The sequence below is a fragment of the Poecile atricapillus genome, chromosome 16 (genome assembly GCF_030490865.1).
Source record: "Poecile atricapillus isolate bPoeAtr1 chromosome 16, bPoeAtr1.hap1, whole genome shotgun sequence".
NCBI classification, from domain to species: Eukaryota; Metazoa; Chordata; class Aves; order Passeriformes; family Paridae; genus Poecile; species Poecile atricapillus.
The window spans coordinates 11567472-11585381 of NC_081264.1; the positions used below are offsets into that span (position 1 = coordinate 11567472).

At 48.9% G+C, this 17910-nt stretch overlaps 1 protein-coding gene across 2 annotated transcripts in view; it reads left to right on the plus strand.

The window, feature by feature from the left end:
* The first annotated feature begins 7271 nt into the window (after positions 1-7271).
* Positions 7272-17910, plus strand: part of GGT1 (gamma-glutamyltransferase 1) — a 29061-nt gene continuing 18422 nt past the window's right edge. The window contains exon 1 of one of the 2 annotated variants that reach the window (XM_058851737.1): positions 7272-7290. The gene's annotated coding sequence lies outside the window, so the exon portion shown is untranslated. Of the gene's footprint in view, positions 7291-14900; positions 15056-17910 lie in introns of those variants that run through there. The other variant, XM_058851736.1, reaches the window with a different exon arrangement.

A 17910-nucleotide genomic window follows, 5' to 3' on the forward strand; every position in this document is an offset into this window, starting at 1 on the left:
AATCCCACTTGGAGGGAGTAGATGCTGAGTAAAGACTTCTGGATCTGGTCAGAGAGCTTTGAGAGAGGCTGGGTCAAGAGAAAATCACTGATATGGGGTGCAGTGTTACAGCTGCAGAATTGTCACTGGGAGCAAAGGGAAGGATAAAAAGTGCTGGAGCAATGGGTAAAGGTGTCAAAGGAGGGGTGCACAGTGCCTTTCTCTGCTGGCTGGCAGCTGGACAGGCTGTCTCAGATCCCTGCTCCTGCCTGCTCTGCTCCGAGTGCCGCTGAAAGGAGCAGCAGCGATAGTGCATTTGGAACCAAAGGATCAGTTCATCAGCAGAATGACTTTATATGGCTCAATTGTCTCACACCTTATCTCTCAGAGTCAGAAGGAAACACAATCTGCATCGTAGTGGGGATGAAAGCAGGTGGATTGTTCTGAGGCAGTGAGAGAACCAGGGCACACAAGCGGCTCCGAGGATGGCACTGTTACCAGGATACCCCTCCTCTGCCTATGACTTGGAAATATCCTGCCACAGAGCAAATCCTCTTAACAAACAAACAATTGCAGGGGCAGTTCAGCTGCCTCCCAGCTGTGCTTTAGCACTGGAAACACTACAATAGCATGGATAATGGGAGCTAATGAGAAACACACCAGTGCTCCACTTGGCTTCACTGAAGGAGAATGCCTGGCTGGCAGCTCTCTGCAGACTGAGAGATAATCCTGCCCTGAGTGTGCTTTCAAATGACAGGGAGTGGAGGTACTTCTGTGGCTGAGATGTCAGCAACGGGCTGAGGCAGGAGTTTGCTTGGACAGAATGGACTCTTCTGTCAGAGTCTGTATCCTCTGCTCTCAATGCAGTCCTAGGAGAGAGTGGCTGAGCGTGCAAGACCTGGGAGATACCAACCTACTGGAGTGTCCCCCCCTTTCTGTCATCTCTGCTGCAGTGTCAAGGGCACCCGTAAGCTTTACACAGAGATAGATCAGCTCATGAGCTTGTTTGGTACAACAGAGTGGGAGCTGTAGGGTTTCTCACAACGACCACAAGCTGTGGGTTTCAGACTTGGAAATCCCATCCCTGTGGATATTTTAGCACCTCTCAGAAGGATGTTATCTTGTTTCTAAACTGAATGCGGGGTACATGGTGCTGCCAACTGCATCTAGCTGGGTGCAGCATGACTGAGTCAATTTTACCAAAAATTGCTCCTAACATGAGAAATGGAAAAATGGAAAGCAGAGATCCTTTCTCTATTCACTTAAATCCTGTCCTATAAGCACATCCCCTTGTTATCACCCAAGTGCCCAGGAATGGGAATGCTCACAGGTCCTGGTCTTTCAGGCAAGTGAGGAGAGCCCAGATCAGTGCCAGAACAGAATAATAACTGTACTGGATCACACCACAGGCCTCTTTCCCCATGGATCCTCAATTAGCAATGGTTAATAGAGGATGTCCAGCGAGGAGGATAACAGGGAGATGCGGTCAGTGTGTGTTGCTGAGTACTCTCCTTACCATCAGCCATCAGTTACCATCAGTTCAGGAATTTCCTGAGATTTGGATCTCTGCATTTAATAGTCTTTTCAGATTTTTCCTAAACCCTTTTTTGAGCCTGAGAAAATTTTGGGTATCCACAGCAACTTATGGCACTGTTCAGCTGTGTGAAGAAATATTTACTTAGTTCTGAATCTGTCACTCACTGTTTTCATTTGATGCTTTTGTAGCTTAAATATTGGAAGAGGCAGCAGGCAGTCATTCCTCATTAATTTCCTCCAAGCGACTCTCAGATAAACCTCTGCTGTGCCCTCTCTCAGGTTTCCGCTGCCTAAATTGAAGAGTGTTGCACTTGTACAGAAACCATTTCAGCCCTTAATTCATCCTTAACTACGTCCCTGCCTCTCCCCCAGCCCTGCTGTAGCCTCTGCTGCACTGGGACAGCAGCCATGGGGCTGCAGCTGCACCCTGGAGCTACCTGGGAGCACATTGGCTTGGTGATTTGGCTGCCAGCTCTCACTTGGATTTTTTTGATTGTGCTTGAGCCTTGAGCTGGTGCTTTCACTGAACACTCCTGCCTTGCTCTTGCTACCACTTGGCCCCCGTGACTCAGTTTCCCATTAATAAGCTGGGGAGGGGATAATCCTTGCTCACCCCATTTATGAATTCACACTGGCACTCATGGGCAGGGATTTCCAAGGCCTCATGTCCATGTTGCCCATCCCTGCAGGGTCTGTGGCCTGTGCAGCGCTGGGCTGTGAGTTTGGGCTCCTGTCTACGGCTGGGGAAGGCTGTGGCTCCTCCCTGCCGCTGCCTGGAGTGTTCAGTGCCTTGTGTCCCAGGCTGTTTGTGCAGTGCCCGGTGCCACAGCTCTCCCTGCGGAGCTGGAGCCCTTTCCCTCGGCACAGCCGCGCTGTGACCGCAATTCCAATGGTCCCTGCCCGCTCGGAGCCTGCCCGCTCACGGGGCTGCTCTCATTTGTATGCTGGTCAAGCTGGCTTCCAATGACAATCCCAGTTATGTTTGCCTTGTGTATGATGAAGGTTACGTTTCTGACTGATTTTGCCGGGCTGGAAGTGTAATTGATTAATTTAGTGCTTAAGAAGGGAAAGAGGATTAAGGCGGAGGTGAGGCTGTGCTGCCAGACATTGCATTGACTGCCTCACACTTTCACAGCTTCAGCTTTTGTTTGCCTGCAAACCAGCTTGTCTGAGCTCCCAAGTTGTTATTTCTCGTGCCTCTGAGCTTGTTGGCAGATCCCTCAAAGCCAAGGCTCCTGCTGGGAAGGGAGCTGTAGCTCTGGAGAGATACATGCAGAGAGCTAGTGCAGGCTCCAGATTTAATTCCATTGTATCTAGGGGCAAATGCACTTGCTGTCCGGCCATGAGCTGTTCATGTGGGAGCTCCATATCCCAGACAGCTGTAAGCTCTTGACTGAACAAAGCAGCAGACCTGCAGAAGGTCCATCTGTCCATGACAGTGCAGTTTTGGGGAAGAAGTCCTCTTAATGACAAGCATTAGGGGGATTTCTTCCTTGAAACTGCAGAGTACATGGAGATGGGGAGATACAAGATGAACACAGCATCAGCTGGGCTGGAGTCTTAGGGACTTCTGCACCATCAGTGCTGGTGGAAGCAGCTGCATGCAGGCAGTCACTGCTGGGACTCTGCATTTGATGGAGAAATGGTAGCAATAGCCCATGGAACATTCATTAGGTCTTGAACCTTTTGCTTCTTGCAGCTGAGGCTCTCTTTGCAGCCCACGAGACCTTTGGTGGTGCTCTGGGTCTGAGGCAGTGAAGGGTTTTCAAAAGGACAGAGCTCTGCTACGTAATTATGGGCACTGGCCTGCTCCTTATTGGACTAATTAATCAAGATCTTGCAGTGCCTGTAAAAGCAGATTTGCTGGGCTGTATAGAGAATATTAACAACCTGTGATCTTGTGGTCACAGTGAAATTGGACAGCACTGCTGTGAGCACAGGGAAGGTCACCAGTCCGCTCCAGTGACGCATGGCATTACCTTGACTTCTTAGCACAGGGGAATTCTGAGCTTCTGCTGCTTTCACAGTGAGTCAATTAGGGAACTGAGATGCATGGAGGATTTCTGTTACCTCCTTTCTGGGAGCACGCTGCACTAATTTCATTTAGATTAATTTTATCTTGATTAAATTAAGGTGGGCTGTGAAGAGGCTGAGGTTTGGACTCGTAGCCTTGTGCTGAACTGCTGCAGTGGCTGCAGTCCCTGGCAGAAAGGCAGGGCAGGCAGCTCTGGAAGCACCAGCAGAGATGTTCCTCACTGCTCTGGGAGTGGCCAGACTCTCCTGTCCCAGTCGGGAAGGGAATCCCACACCTGCATTGTGGGGTATCTCTTCCAGCCTTGTTGGGGCTTGCAGAGGGAGGTGGTGGGAAGCTCTGGCTCTTCTCACGTTCTGCCCCAGGCTCACACATCTCTCTTTCCTTCCACCCTTTGCAGCTCTCCACTGCCACCTGGACCTATGTGTGATTTCCAAACACCTTTTCTGTCCTTCCCAGCCCTCTGCTTTCCCCTGGCAGACACACAAGACCCTCGGGAAGCCCTCCAGAGGAAGGAAGGGGAGAGCAGCAGGAGATCTCCTTTTTAACACCTTGTGCTTCTGATCAGCCTATAAAGAGGAGCAGTAGAGTTAAAAAAATAGCAGAGCAATGCAGTTAATGAAGCAAATGCTGGCAAGTGACACTTCCAGGGGCAGCCTGTGGTCCCAAGGTGTTTTTCTGTTCAGCCACCTGCCTGTTTGGAGCACAGAGGAGCCTCTTGCCTGTGGATGCTTTCACAAGGTTGATGGGACATGTAGGGGAAGGCCCTGGGACCTCTCCAGGCATTCCCATACATTGGACCATTTAAGAAGCTGATCTAAGACAGGAGAAACATTGGAGGAAAGCCTTGCAAGGATTTACAATGTACCTTGTCAAGGGGCTCTTGCATTTCCAGCTTTTAAGAGGCAGAAATGTCTGATCTTATAACACATCCCTCTAGAATCCTTTTTTTTTAAATTTTTTTTATTTTGTGTGTGTGTGTGTATCATAAAACTATTTCTGAAAAGCTTTTAGAAAACCTGGCTTAGAAGTTCCCCAGTTGAAAGCTATGGACTGGAATTATGGTTTCATAAAAGAATTAAACCATCTTAAGCCCATGCAGGAGAGGCTGAAGGCAGCACCTGGTGCTGCTAAGCTTCTTTTGGAATTTGAAACCACAAAAGCACAGATTATGCTGACTCTAAGCATCTTAGCAAGCAGTTCTAAACCACTGAGAGCAACCACAGGCCCTGGAGGGAGTGTATGGACCAGGCACTGGAGGCCAGGCTGTGCAGTGTGACCACAGCAGACACAGTGCATGAAGTGCTGCTCTCCATCACTGGAAGCGAGTCCAGCCAGCACATGACACATTAGATGTCCTTCTGATGAGGAGGATGACCTCCCTGACTAAGAGTTTCATGTTCTCCAGAGATGTCAGCACTTCTTAAAATGTGTTTACAGTTCATGGGAGGCCTGGAAAAGTGACCAACTGTTTTTATTTCTTTTCAGTTTGACTATTTTTTCTCCATTTATATCCAAAGATAAAAAGACATCTCTTGTCTAAAAAAACCCAAATGTTTGAGAAGTACAAGAAGCAGACCTTGGAGTGGGAATTGAAGCATAAAAGCTTTTTTGAGCATTTTCTTCTCTTCCAGAGCCAGGTTGTTACACACCAGTGACCCAGCATTTCGACTTAGATGGCTGATCAGAAGCAGGTCTCCAAGTCTGTCAATGAGAGCCCAAGTGTGGAAGGGGCTTCTCTGGCTGTTCTGTACTTCTCAGCCACTGCAGTGGAGCTGTCCCCAGGATGTAGCATGAGTCTCTTTGCAGGTTTTGCCCAGGCCACTCCAGCCTTTAAAAGATAAGAGCCACTGAGCAAAGCTGACCTACTGCCCTGTTTACACCTTGGATGAATTTGGATTTTACAGTGCAGGCATCTGAATTATGTTTTGTCTCCCACCTACAACACCCTGAGGAATTCCCCCTGTGGGGTTTGACCCAGGTGATCCCTAACCCCACTGCAGTCTGCAGGGCAGTGCCACGAGCAGACAGACAGGAAAGGGTAGTGCTGCTGGAAAAGCAAACAGGCTTTTCCTTGGAGACTTGTCTGTGTCATTAATACCTGGCATCACCGAGCTGCTCAGCACAAAAGCTCTTTTGGGCTTTGCCAGGCTCAGGTTTGGTTTGGATAGCACCCATGTGTGCCACTTGTGCCCTGTGCACAGAGCTTGCTGCTCGCCTCAGTGCCCGGAGCCGTTCCTGGCAGGCTGTCAGAGCCTGTGATCTTCAGCAGATGCATTAACTGTGCTAACCTTTGAAGTAAAGTGAATTTCTAATGTCAGAACAGCAGAGGCCAACATACAAACTTCCAGCTTCCCATCCTTATTTTTTTGTCACCATGGAAAGTGCTTTGGCTATTTCTGTGCTTACCACAGCAGTTTTGTGTGGCTTAGCCCGTGTTTGCCTCATTGCGTCAGTCCACACAGTTCATTGGTGAGGAATTTCATCCACACCTTAAAGAAATTGAGGAAGATGAGGATGGGAAGGCTCTGGGGTGCAGGTCTTGCCTCAGTGATTGCAGGCAGCAGTGCTGAAAAGGAAGAAAATCAGGAGGAAGAATGAGCTGCTTTAGAGGAGCTACCTTGTGACAAATGCTTTAAGAGCAGTGACTAAGTGCTTCCCTCCTCTGTGCCATCATCCCACAGGGCAGAGGAAAGGTGCTGGGGTGGACTCCCCAGAACTGGCCTGAACCCAGAGGGATTTGGTACCTGGCCCTCGCTGTCTCTCTCCAAGCTCCAGGTATCAGGTGCCATTTATTGTCCCGGGGCTGATGACCAAGGTGCAGCCTCACAGCGAAGCAGGACAGACCCTCCCAGGGAGGATTTCTGCCCTCTTTTTGACGCTGTTTGAGCCAAATATAGGGCTGCTCTGTGAAGCAGGTATATTCAGTGAAGCTGAGCTTGGTGAGGAGTAGCAGATCCAGGAGGCAGGGCATGGATGCCACAGCCCTTGCCGGGCTATCCGGCTTCCCTGCAGCACAGGCGGCGCTTTGGCAGGACAGGACGGGATGTGAGGGGATGCAGGAGGGCAGGGCAGGGCAGCGGGGGCACCCCATGGACGGGATTGCCCCGTGGGATGATGCTGCTGGCAGCGCATTCCCCATGGCAGGAGCCCCCCTTGGGCGAGCGGCAGCCCCGGGTGCGGCCCGCCCAGCCCGGGCTCCCCTGGCAGCGCCTCCCGTCTGTGCCATCTAGTGCCCAGCACAAGAACGGGGACTGACCCAGCCTCTCACCCACAGGGGAACAGCCCGGCTGCTCTGGAGAACACGCTCTCCTCTCCCTGGGCCAGGCAGGGATGTGCTGGGAGGACCCCTGAGATGCCGAACCGCCCGCATGGAAAATCCCACTTAGCTCCAGGTAGGAGCGCAGCGCGCAGGTGTGGCTGGGATGGAGGCAGTGACTCTGCTCGGAGGCTCCAGGTGACAGGAGGCTGCCAGAGGCTCCAGGTAGGGACAGGAAGGATTGAAGCTCTTGGGAATCCTGCCTCTGCTTTTCAGGCATTGTGTTCCTGTGCCGTGCTCTAACGCTGCACACGTGTTTTAAGGGATGAAAATAATAAACCTCTGACTGGAATTCTCCTGTTTGGACAGATTTCAATGCAATTCCAAGAGAACTGCAGCTAGCTGTACTTGAGTGAACACCCTAGGCTGAAAACACCTTCTTTTTCAGTGTGTTGGGCATAATCTCTGTTATATCATTTCTTAGGTAAGTTCTTTGTACTAAGTTGTTATTTTTTTCAAAAGTTTCCATCGCTGTAGCTTGATTTGCCAGCTTTGATTCTTCACTCTGCCTCTGTCCTCTTTATCCTTTTCAAAGGAATACTTTTCCTCTTTACAGACCCAGTTTCGTTTATAAGCTTTAAATAAGAGCCAATGAATCAGGAGCTAACAAATTCTTGCTTCCTTCTTGCTGCATTTTCTCCCCAAATCTTTGTAAGAGATTTAATGGTGGTGTAAGGAGCTTCTAACACAAACCTATCAATATATATCTCTCCTTCATGTTGGCTTATCACAGCCAGGCATTGCATATTTCTCTATATTGAATTTCATTAGCTATTATTTGCTCTGTTTCACAGATGTTTTCAAGTTTTCCACAGCTGAAATTTTCCTGATGTCTTTTGCTAGCGCCATATGTTGTCTTTACTATTTCATTCCTGGGCCACAAGGAAATATACTGAATGTTTCTGGCATCTGTAGGACACCCCACTCAGCTTTTCCCACATGAAGTTTTGATAATTTATTCCCCTCTTTTAACTTGTATTGAATTAAAAATGGTCACCTGATAGCTGCTTCCCAGGACATCCTGTTAGTGACCTTAGGGAATTGGTAGTAAAACTATTCAAGGAGCAGATGAACATATCCTTGTTCCTGGGATCACATCCAGTATCTGTGAGCTCTGCTCCTCTTTGTTTGTGAACTCTGTCTGTGGGTTTGCCTCTCCAGGACATATTGCACAGGCACATCGTGCTGTTTCTGAAATGTAAATTTTCCTACTGTTTTTTTTCTTCCCTTGGTACTTAGGTAAGGCTGATTGCTTAGGAAGCCTTGGTAGCCTTTTCAAACATGAAAAGGTAGCAGTGCCCCTTAGCATCTGGTAGGTCACTGGCTGTAGTGAAAGCCTGGTGGTTTTGGAGCTGGCATGCTTCGAGCTCTCCTGGGTCTGCTATTGATCTTGGCATGTTCCTGCTTTTGAAGGGACTGATCTTTGAAACTAGGCTCCAGGAAATCATTTAAGGATGTGTTTGCATCCTGCTGAGCACTGAAACTGTGAGGATTTCAGTGGGAAGGAAACTCATCTTGAAAGAGACACAGTCTTTATCTGCTTTCCCTAATTAGCACTCCATCTTCCTGGAGGTGATATTCTCCACAGCATCCCCTTGGCAGCAGGAAGCCAGTGCTGGGGTTAAGTACCCACTTACCCAAAGCTTACCTGGTGCTGAGCCCTGAGAGCTCTGTTTCTGAGGTGCCTGAGCTCAGGGCAGGTGCTTGCTGTGCTGTCCACACAGCTGTTTGCACACCTGTGGTGGCCCTTCTGCCAGGACCATGTGTTGCAGAGGCACAGTTGGTTCTCCAGCGGGCTCCCAGCTCCTCACAGGTCTGTAAGCTCTTTTACTGCTGTCTCTCAGTTCTTTGGAACTCAGTTTCTAGGGCTTCACACCTTCCCCTGTGTAATTCACTCCTAGGTCTGTTGTGTGCCACAGTCAGGCTTTAAAGTGTTTGGGTACCAGCAAGAGTCCATTCTGTGGTTTGTTCCCAGAATTGCTTAGTTAGCAGGGAAGCCCAAAATCTCTGTTTTGCATTAAAGGAAATGGAGGCTTAGACAGCTAATGTGATTTATTGCAGTTATTTAGCACCAGAAACAGGAGAAAATCCCCTTTCACTCCCCACACCTCAGTAACCCCAATGCCACACGTATCCCTTCCCCAGCCCCTGCAGCAGAGTCAGGGTGGGTGCCCAGCTGTAACTGGGGAGGTTTGGTGCAGGGTGCCCCCTCTCCTGTGCTGAGGAGATGCTGGGCCTTACCTACATCACCTTCTCTCATGGCATGACAGGGCTGTGCCTGGGTCTCACTGGGGCCAGTGCTTGGGCAGGGCTCAGCTGAGCCCAGCACAGGAAGGGATTGTGTGGTAGCTGTATCCCCAAACCTCCATCCCAGCTTTAATTACACTGCCACTGCTGCCTGGGTGTAATTAGCAGTTGAGAAAATCTGAGTGTGATTTTAATAAGCTGAGAGTAATGCAATTTGTCTTTTCTGTAAGAGATGCTTTGCAAATAAAAGCTGTCATTAAAAAGCACATGCACAGGGCAAACAGCAGCTGTGCCGTGGGTGTGTGACTGCTCAGTGTGCCATGGCCTGGCCTGGCACAGGGGTCACCCTTTGGGGCAGTCTTCATCCCAGGAGAATGTAAAAACTGCAGCATTGTAAAACTGCAGGATTTGATTCAATTGTGGCTTTTACAAAAGGCTCTTCCCTGTCTTCACACATGCCCTTTGATATACTGTTGGGTTTTGATAAGAATAAGTCTCCTGGGTGTGATCCTCCCCACTGCTTTTTATTCCTGTCACTATTGTGTTTCTGTGTCCTCACCCATGAGCCCAAATTAGCTCGAGGCTGGTGGGATCTCTGTGGCAGAGGCCAGCAAGGCAGCCAGGGTGGCATGGGGAGAGTCAGGAAGCCTTTTCAAGAGCAGCCAGCATTTCTGGTAGCCTCAGATCTGAACAGTCAGACCAGGCTCTGGACTCTGCCTCTCTTTCCTGCTCCTTCCTGCTCTATTAAAAAAAAAAAAATCCATATCTATAAAAGGATAATCTCTTTTATCTAGTCTTCTGTCTCTGCACAATTCTGTCCTGCCCTGCTGGAGTTCAAGGTTCATTTCTGGCTGGGGGAGCTCTCACAGGGGAGCAGCCCTGTTAAACCCCAAGGTCTGTTTCCCCCAAACCCCCATGGCACATCAGGCTGACCTCAGCACAAATTGTTCCTTTTCCTCAATGCTATGGGACAACTGTGAGGGGACAAGGTGGGAGACAGAGGCCCAGCAGGTGTCAGAAAATGGTTCTACCCACAGCATCAGAGGGCCAGAGCTGTTGGCTGATGTGGGGAGGGGGGAGAGTAGGAATATTGCTCCAGCCTGTGGGAAGCCCTTTTGCCTCTATCTGCAGGGGAAGGTGAGAGCCTTTCCCAGGGAAGGCCACTCTACCCCCTGCAAAAGTCCAGTTGTGCCTGATGGCAATGGTTGCTGTGGCTCTGAAAATTTAGGAGGTGTCTGTGTTTGTAGTAGCCTTCCTCTCTCCTGTGGGACACACCCTGATCTTTGAGAGTGCATTGCCTGTGCCATCCCATGCATTGCCATTTCTCCCTGGGAAGGTCTGGGGGTCAAGGGGCTCAGGTCGATAGAGGGGGGGTTTAAGCAGCTTTGTGCTGTGCCATGCAGGTGTGACTGGCCCACTCTGCCAGGTAATCACAGCCCTGGCACGCTGGGCAAACAATCCAAGCCTTCCCCAGAGATCAGGTGGAAACATGGCAGAGCCATCTGTGCTTCCCATGGCAGTGGGAACAGGAGCAGGTGTGGGCTCAGCAGATGGGAGGGCACCAGCTCCTGCCCCATCCTGGCCAGGAGAGGCTGTGATGTACAGGCTGAGCAGCCCCTGTGTGTGCTATGGAGGGGGAGAGCTGCAGGGGTTGAGCTCCTGTGCAGGGCTGGTCACTGTGCAGGGCTCTGTGTCCGGCCCCTGCAGCTTTTGTGCTCCTCCCAAAGCCAAGTGTGTGCTCCCAGAGCCCTGCTGCTCCAGCCTCTGCTCCAGCCCAGCTCACACTTTCCAACACAGGTTCCAAGTGCTTTGAGGCAGAGGTTTGTGATTCTGATCTCTCATAAGGAAATGGCCATTTCTGGTGCCCTTTGCAGCACCTAAACAAACAAGCCCTGAAGGAGACTGGGACTCTTTCCTCTGGTCTGTTCTCCTGGTAGCATGTGGCATCTGTCAGGACAGAACACTGGGTGGTGTTTGAGCTCCCATTCTTTCCTCAGTCCTGTGGTATGCTCTGCCCAGAGAAGGAGATGCTGCAAGCTCCAAACCTGCCGGATTTCTGCATGCAGAGGCCAGTCAAGACAGGCTCCTGTCTCTGGAGTTTTCTTTTGTAGGAACTTTGTGACTGCCCTTCTGGACAGCACAGAGTCACCCAGGGATTTCAGTGTACAGCCTTGGGCTGCTGGAAACTGAACATGCTCAGCTGCTTTGCTGTGATGGGCTGTGAGAGGAGCCTGTCCCATTGTACAGCAGTGCCCATCCCACACGTGGCCTAGAGCTCGTGGTGTGCACCGAGGCTGAACCTGTGCTGTGTGTTTCTCTCCTAAGGTCAAAACTGATGGGTTGCAAATGGCCACACAGACACAAACTGCATTGCCCAAACCTTAACTTGACTAAATGTGAGCCTGAAGCACTAAGGCAGTATTGGATCTGCAGTGAGTGACTTCTTTAGAAAGAAAAATTAATTTATTTCCTGAAGCTGTTGTTCTGGGGAGCAAACCCAGAGTATGAAGCGCTGAGAACCACTGCAATGAAAGAGTTGTACATCCAGATTGTCATTTAGGGTGTGAGGAATCTTGCATGGTGTGAACCTTTCCTGTGTAGTGCTATATGAACTATTTGTATGGCTGCTGAGCACCCTCCTCACCTGCCCAACAGCTGGGAAAGGGGTCCCTGTGTAAAGGTCCATGAAACTCTTGCTTCTGGGTGTTCATCCCTGAGATAGGTTTGCCCCCTGAAGCTAGCAGTAGTGTAGCCAGAATGTGCATAGCCCCTGCCCACTCAGTGCAAATTAGAGCTTCATCCACAGCCTGCTCAGGGACTCTGGGATTTCTTCTCTCACAGCACCTAACAGCCATCAGTGGCTCTTTGCTGGGTTGATTCCCACCACTCTGGGAGCTGTGGCCCTGCAGGGCTGGCAGAAGGCAGTCCCAGGGCTGGGTAAAGCAGGGATAACAGATCTGGGGATGGCTGCACTGCTGCTGTGCCCCATCCCTCTCTGAGGGGCTGCTGCCCTGACCCTGCCATGTGGTCCCATCTTACCATACTAAGGTAACCCAGGACAGATTCTGCCTTACCAGGACGTGCTGAATTTTATGCTGAGAGATTTCATTTGTTGCTCTGAGACCAGTAGAGCTGATCCTTCAACAGAAACTGCTGAGAAAGGAACAAGAAGTTGTGGGGCTTCCTGAGAAGCGCAGCTCTCATGAGGCAAAGTTTGGGTGGGCTGCACGCACAGATCTCTGTGGGTCAGTGTTCATTCATGTCCAGGAAGAACTTCTGAACCTCCCATCTCCAAGTCCCATTGATTCTTAAGCAGAATGGGAAGTGGACCTTGGCTCTTGCTGGGAAAGTCTGTGCTCTGGTTTTAGGGCCCTCTTGTTTAGGTTAGACTTTAACAGTGATTAGTTACCCAACAACTTTCTGTAATAATCTGCAAGTTTTCTATTAAGTGGCAGACATTTTTAACTTCCTCCCAGCTCCTCTTCTGCAGTCTAATCTGCTGTCTTCTTTCACAAGGTGATGGAGGGTGCTACCTTCACATTTTATTAATTTCCTGTTTACAGTGGAGGAGACACCGAAGCCGTGAGGAACGCTGAACACAACATCCCATGGGGCTCTAGGCACAGTGCAGTGATCAGTGTCAGCCTCTGCACTTGGCACTTCCAGCTGCCTCTGGATTTCAGGCATGTGGCAGGGAAGAAAGGTGATGTCTAGGAACATGGTTAAGGAATCTGAGAGGAAGATTCCTTATTCCAGCCCAGGCATTGACCTGCTCTGCAGCCCTGTCCCTCAAGTGGGGATATGAATACTTTTATCATGTAGGCCTACAAGGCTCCCTGGCCCTGGTAGTAGCTTTAAAATGCTGTTAAGTAGTGAATTTTTTTGTGGTGATGATGACAAGAATCCAGCAGTCTGGACAGGTTATGGAGTTTGGAGATCTTCCTGTAGATGCAGAAAGTACTGGAGGCTCATATTTGGTAGGCAGCTTCACACAGTCTCCCCTGTGTGTCTGTCTCTTACCCTGAGTAGGAGTGGAGAAATAGGGGAAGGTACCTGTCATGACTCTGTTCTTCCTCTTTGTGCTTACAATTTGGTTAGAATTTACTCTGTCACCCACCCAACGTGTTTGGGTTGTCTCCAAACAATCCTATAAAAAACATGTTGCACTTTGAACAAGTGGGGAGCTTTCCTTAGGATGGATGGGGTCTGCTGCAGTTGTACTGAAAAATACCTGTTGGGTGCAGATTCTTGTTTGGATAAGGATAACAGAAGAACTCAATGTTAATTGTTTCTGTTTCATTCCCAATAGCTCCAAAACCACCACCACCCCCCAAAACAAAAGAGCAAGAGGGAATAGTTTATTGAGATTCTGTAATTTGCAGGAAAGTGCAAATATAGTAGAGTAAATCTTACATCTGTAAAAGAGAGATAGTTTGTCCTGTATCTGAAGAAGTCTCTTAGGCAGCATTCCTGGCAGTTAAAAGGGGTTCTCAGTTGTGTATCTGCTCTCTTTGACACTATCAAAGCAGACCCATTCCTCAGGGTGAGAGAGACTCAGACTGTGATGTGCACAGGAATGCTCCTTACAGTGCACAGGGATAGCTCCTTTACTTGAGATGTCACTGTATTGTGTGGACAGGGAACACCTCTGGCTAAAAAAATAACCTGTGAAGGGCTAAAGGCACTGTTGTTCTCCAGTTCACTATGCATTGCACATGCAGCCCTTCTTGCAAGAGTCATTCACACATCTTCCTTCCCCACCCAAATCTGAGAATTACCCATGGAGGTTCCTGTCAGTATAAGGTTTTGGTTCTCAGAGCTGGTAGTATTTGTTTGGCTGCTGTTGCATGATCCTGTGGATCTTGGTGCAGTTCCTGGTAGAGGACAGTAACTCTGTTTGTGAAAGCCTGGACTGGCTCCTGCCTTTCCCAATTGCCTCATCTGAGAGCACACAGAAACCTTTTATTAGACCTGGACTCTCAGTTTATACAGCAATCACAGAGGTACCCAACTGATTGTTTATAACCTTTGATTTAGGCAAACCTTGTCCTAATGCCTGATGTGGCTTTTCATGGTCAAACAAACCCTTCAGTGAACAATCAACAAAACTGAAATGAAGGAAGTCAAAAATTAATTCTTTTCCCTTTGGACAGCAGTGGTACATCCTTGAGAGATTTCCTCTCCATTCACAGGGTTCAAGATTTCCTCTGATGGAGAAGGGCAGGATGTGCCTCTCAAGAGCTTCCCAGATCAGTGTCCTAGACACCACCGTTTATGGGACGTACATTTCTTCTGCTCTACAGAGCTCTCAACCCCTAAAGCCATGGAGCTGGGCAGTGTTCCCACATCAGCCAACTTGGAAGAGTGCAGGAATGGGATTTTCTCTGTCAGGATGGGTATGGGGTCACCAGTGCTCTAGTGCAGAGAGTGTCCTCCCTGTCAGGACTTGTGCCAGGGGAAACCAGCAACTTGGCAGAGAATTGTTTGATGCATGAAGAAAAGAAACAACTCTGCCAGTACAAGATTCACTCCTGGGACTACCTAATATCAAAGTATTGTCTCCATCCTACTCTGATCTTTGCTTGCTCCCCACCCTCTCCGCTGTTCCCTTTACCGTGAGAAAGTACGGCACGGAAAGTGCTGGACCACTCTGTTCTCATCTTGCCCTGTGAGCCAGCAATTCTTCAGGGACAGGGAGGGGGAAGGGTGGCATGCCTTCACTGGTCAAAGATAGGGCTTCATTACATCACCCTCCCCTTCTGACCACTCCCATATATGAAGCCTTGCTCCCACTCAGCTCTGTGTGACCGGTCTTGTTTTTGGAGTCCCTCCTTCTGGGAACTCTTGAGGAATAAGGGGCAAGAGCACCAGGCAGAAGTGCCTTCTTTTGGTGTCACTGGCTGAAGGTGACTGCATCCAGGGAGAACAGAGCTTTTAAAGTAGTGAGTAAACAGCGTGATTTTATCTTACCATCTCAATATTTGGTTGGATTGGGGTGTGAAATAGAGGAGTTGTTTCTTTCCCTTTACTGTGTACCTTTCCAGCTCATTAATCCTATTTTATTAAAGGGTACCTTTGTTTCACAAGCCTTGAGGCTCAGGTTTGAAGAGCAAGTGTTTCTCTCTTGCAAGGATTGACAGGACTTGATCTACCCTGTGTTGCCTTTGGATTGCCTCAGTTAACAAAGGCAGCAGGGTCTCTGTCCAGGCAGCCTGAACTGCTGCTGAGCCACCCTTTAGGGGAGCTGCTGTGGCTTGGTAGGGTCAGCAGCACACAGATTGATGGCTTCAAGAAGGATTGGGGTTTCTGACAAGCTGAGATCAGGGCAAGGAGCTGGAATCCTGTGAGCTGGGATCTCAATCACATCACTATGGAAGGCATTTCACCCCTGCAGGGCCCATCCAACCCTTTGAAGGTACCATCTACCACCCAAACTGATGCTGGTCTCCGCTCCTTTTTGGGTTGTAAAGGTCTGGGAAAGGTTGGTGCAGGTTCATTGCCTGAGTGTCAGTTTGACCCTGATTTTGCAGAAAGTGTAAGTGACAGGAATTACTCATAAGAGAAGTGCTGTTTTGGCAAGCTGACACAGCAAAGGCTCCCAAAACGACCAGAGAGGTCAGAGCTACACAAACATGGGAAGGCAGATTTCATGGGGTCCTAAAGATGAGAAATTCTTACTTCAGTCAATGTTCCTCTGGCAGGTGGTGCTCATCAGAGGAATCAGAGCCTAAGAAGTAGGCTGAAATCCATAGATCTTGGATACCTCTTCTTTCCATGTCATTTTGTGCTTCCAAGTGGTAACCTGGAAGCCCTGGAAAATGTAAGCCCTGTTGGTGTGGGAGGTCAAGCACTGGCAGGTTTCTTACCTGGTACCTAGGGGAAAGGCCAGGAGGCAGGTGCAAACCAGAAAAGCTGCAGGGACAATGGGATGATGCTGAGGGTGTGATCCAGAAGAAGGGTGGAAGGGCAATGCTGTGGGAGAGAACAGAGCTCTTGATGCAGAGCAGGTAGAGCACAGGTCAGGGGATCATTCATGTATGTGGAAACTGGCCTGTGAAGGAGAAGGAAATATTCTGAAATAAATCAAGCAGTCCACATTTCATTCTTTAAAAAAACAATAAATATCTGCTGCAAAAAACTATCTAGGGCAACTGTATCAGTATGAACATGAGCAGATTCTGCCCAGGAAAATTAATATTTAGACACATGAAGGACCAGAACTGGGAGACTCTGTGCTCACTAGCAGAGCAAAAAGAATGGCACTCTCCTATGTGTGTTTAGAAAACAAATACCTGCTCCTGCTCTTGGCTGGATCCCCCCTAACATGTCAGAGCTGGGCTCTCCAGGGCTTTTTCTCTCAAGGTCCCAGTCCTGGGCTATGTTTCCTGATCCAGGTGTCCACAGCAAACAGGATTAAGATCAGGAGAAGCAAAGCCATTCAAACCAGCTCTATGGTCATTAAGATATTCACCTATTTGTAGAGTCTTGGTTTAGTAAAAACAGGTGAATTTAAGCAGCTAGCTACAATTTTTTTTCAGTTGGAAACACCTCTTTTCCAACTTCAGCTGAAGTCTGTGAAACCTCTTCAGTCTTGAGTTTATTTATTGTAACTGAAATCCAGGGTTTTTGGTGACCTCACCTATGCATCCACATGCTCTACAGTCTATAAACTACAGTTATCTGCTGTGGCAAGTATAACATTACATAAACCTTACATAAAAATTACATAAACCCTTCTGCAGAGCACCAAGAAAGTCCAAACTTCATCTGTGATCTGAGAGCTTCAATCTGCATTTGCAGGTCCAAGTGCAGCAGTCAGGCGAGGCTGGGGAAAACCTCTAGCCTTGAGAGAGAGAGCATCATTCATTTTTGCCCTTCAGTTTCCCCTTTTCCTGTTCTTTTGCCTTTTTTGTCCTCCTATCTTCATTCATTTATTTTGTCCTACCTCATTCCCGCTTTCTCTGGTTTTCCCTTCACCGGTTTAGGTTTTCTTCTTTCCCCGTGTCATTCTTTCCTCTGTCTCCTTTTACTGGGGCATGGTGAGGTTGAGGGGAAGCTGTGTGGGGCTGTGCTGCTGGAGGAAAGGCAGTTCTGGCAGCTGCAAGAACAGTCCCTTTGGTGGCCTGGCAGAAAGGCTTTGCAAAGATTAAAGGGCTTTATAAAGCTGGTCAGATAGATGGTACAGATTGATGGAGGTTCTGGAAACTGCAGAGCTTGACATAAAATTAATGAGTAAGATTGAGTTGAGATAGCAGAGAGATAAAATTGAGGAAAAATGATAAAAGAAGGCAGAACTTGGACAGAGGATAGCCACTCTTTTCTGGAAGGGAGGAGCAAAAGGGTTTCTTCTGCAACAGCAAACAACAACCTCCAAGCACCAAGGAGATGCAGTAGTTCACACAGCTCTGTCACAGCAATGCTGCTGCAGCTGCCTCTGGGGTTAGAAGGATATTGTTTACTGGTTAACCAATGTGGCTGGGAAGAAAGGGTTAATTAACCTCCCTGTTTACCAGTTATCTTCCACTTGCTTACCTTTGTCCCAGGGAAAAGTGTGTACCTGTGGGTGATTGCGGGAAAACACATCCATAAAATGAAAGCATTTGGGGTTAGTGGGTGGCTCCATTTCAGCAGGGGAGTTCTGGTGAAAGCAACTCTCACTGGAGGGGAAGGAGGTGCTTTGGCTGTGGACAAACACCTGCTGGTTTGTTTTCAGCTCTCTAAAGCAACTTTTGTGCCCTGCTCTGAGTCAACTCAACCTCTTGCACACGAGGCATCTTTTCCATTCTTAAAGTACCTT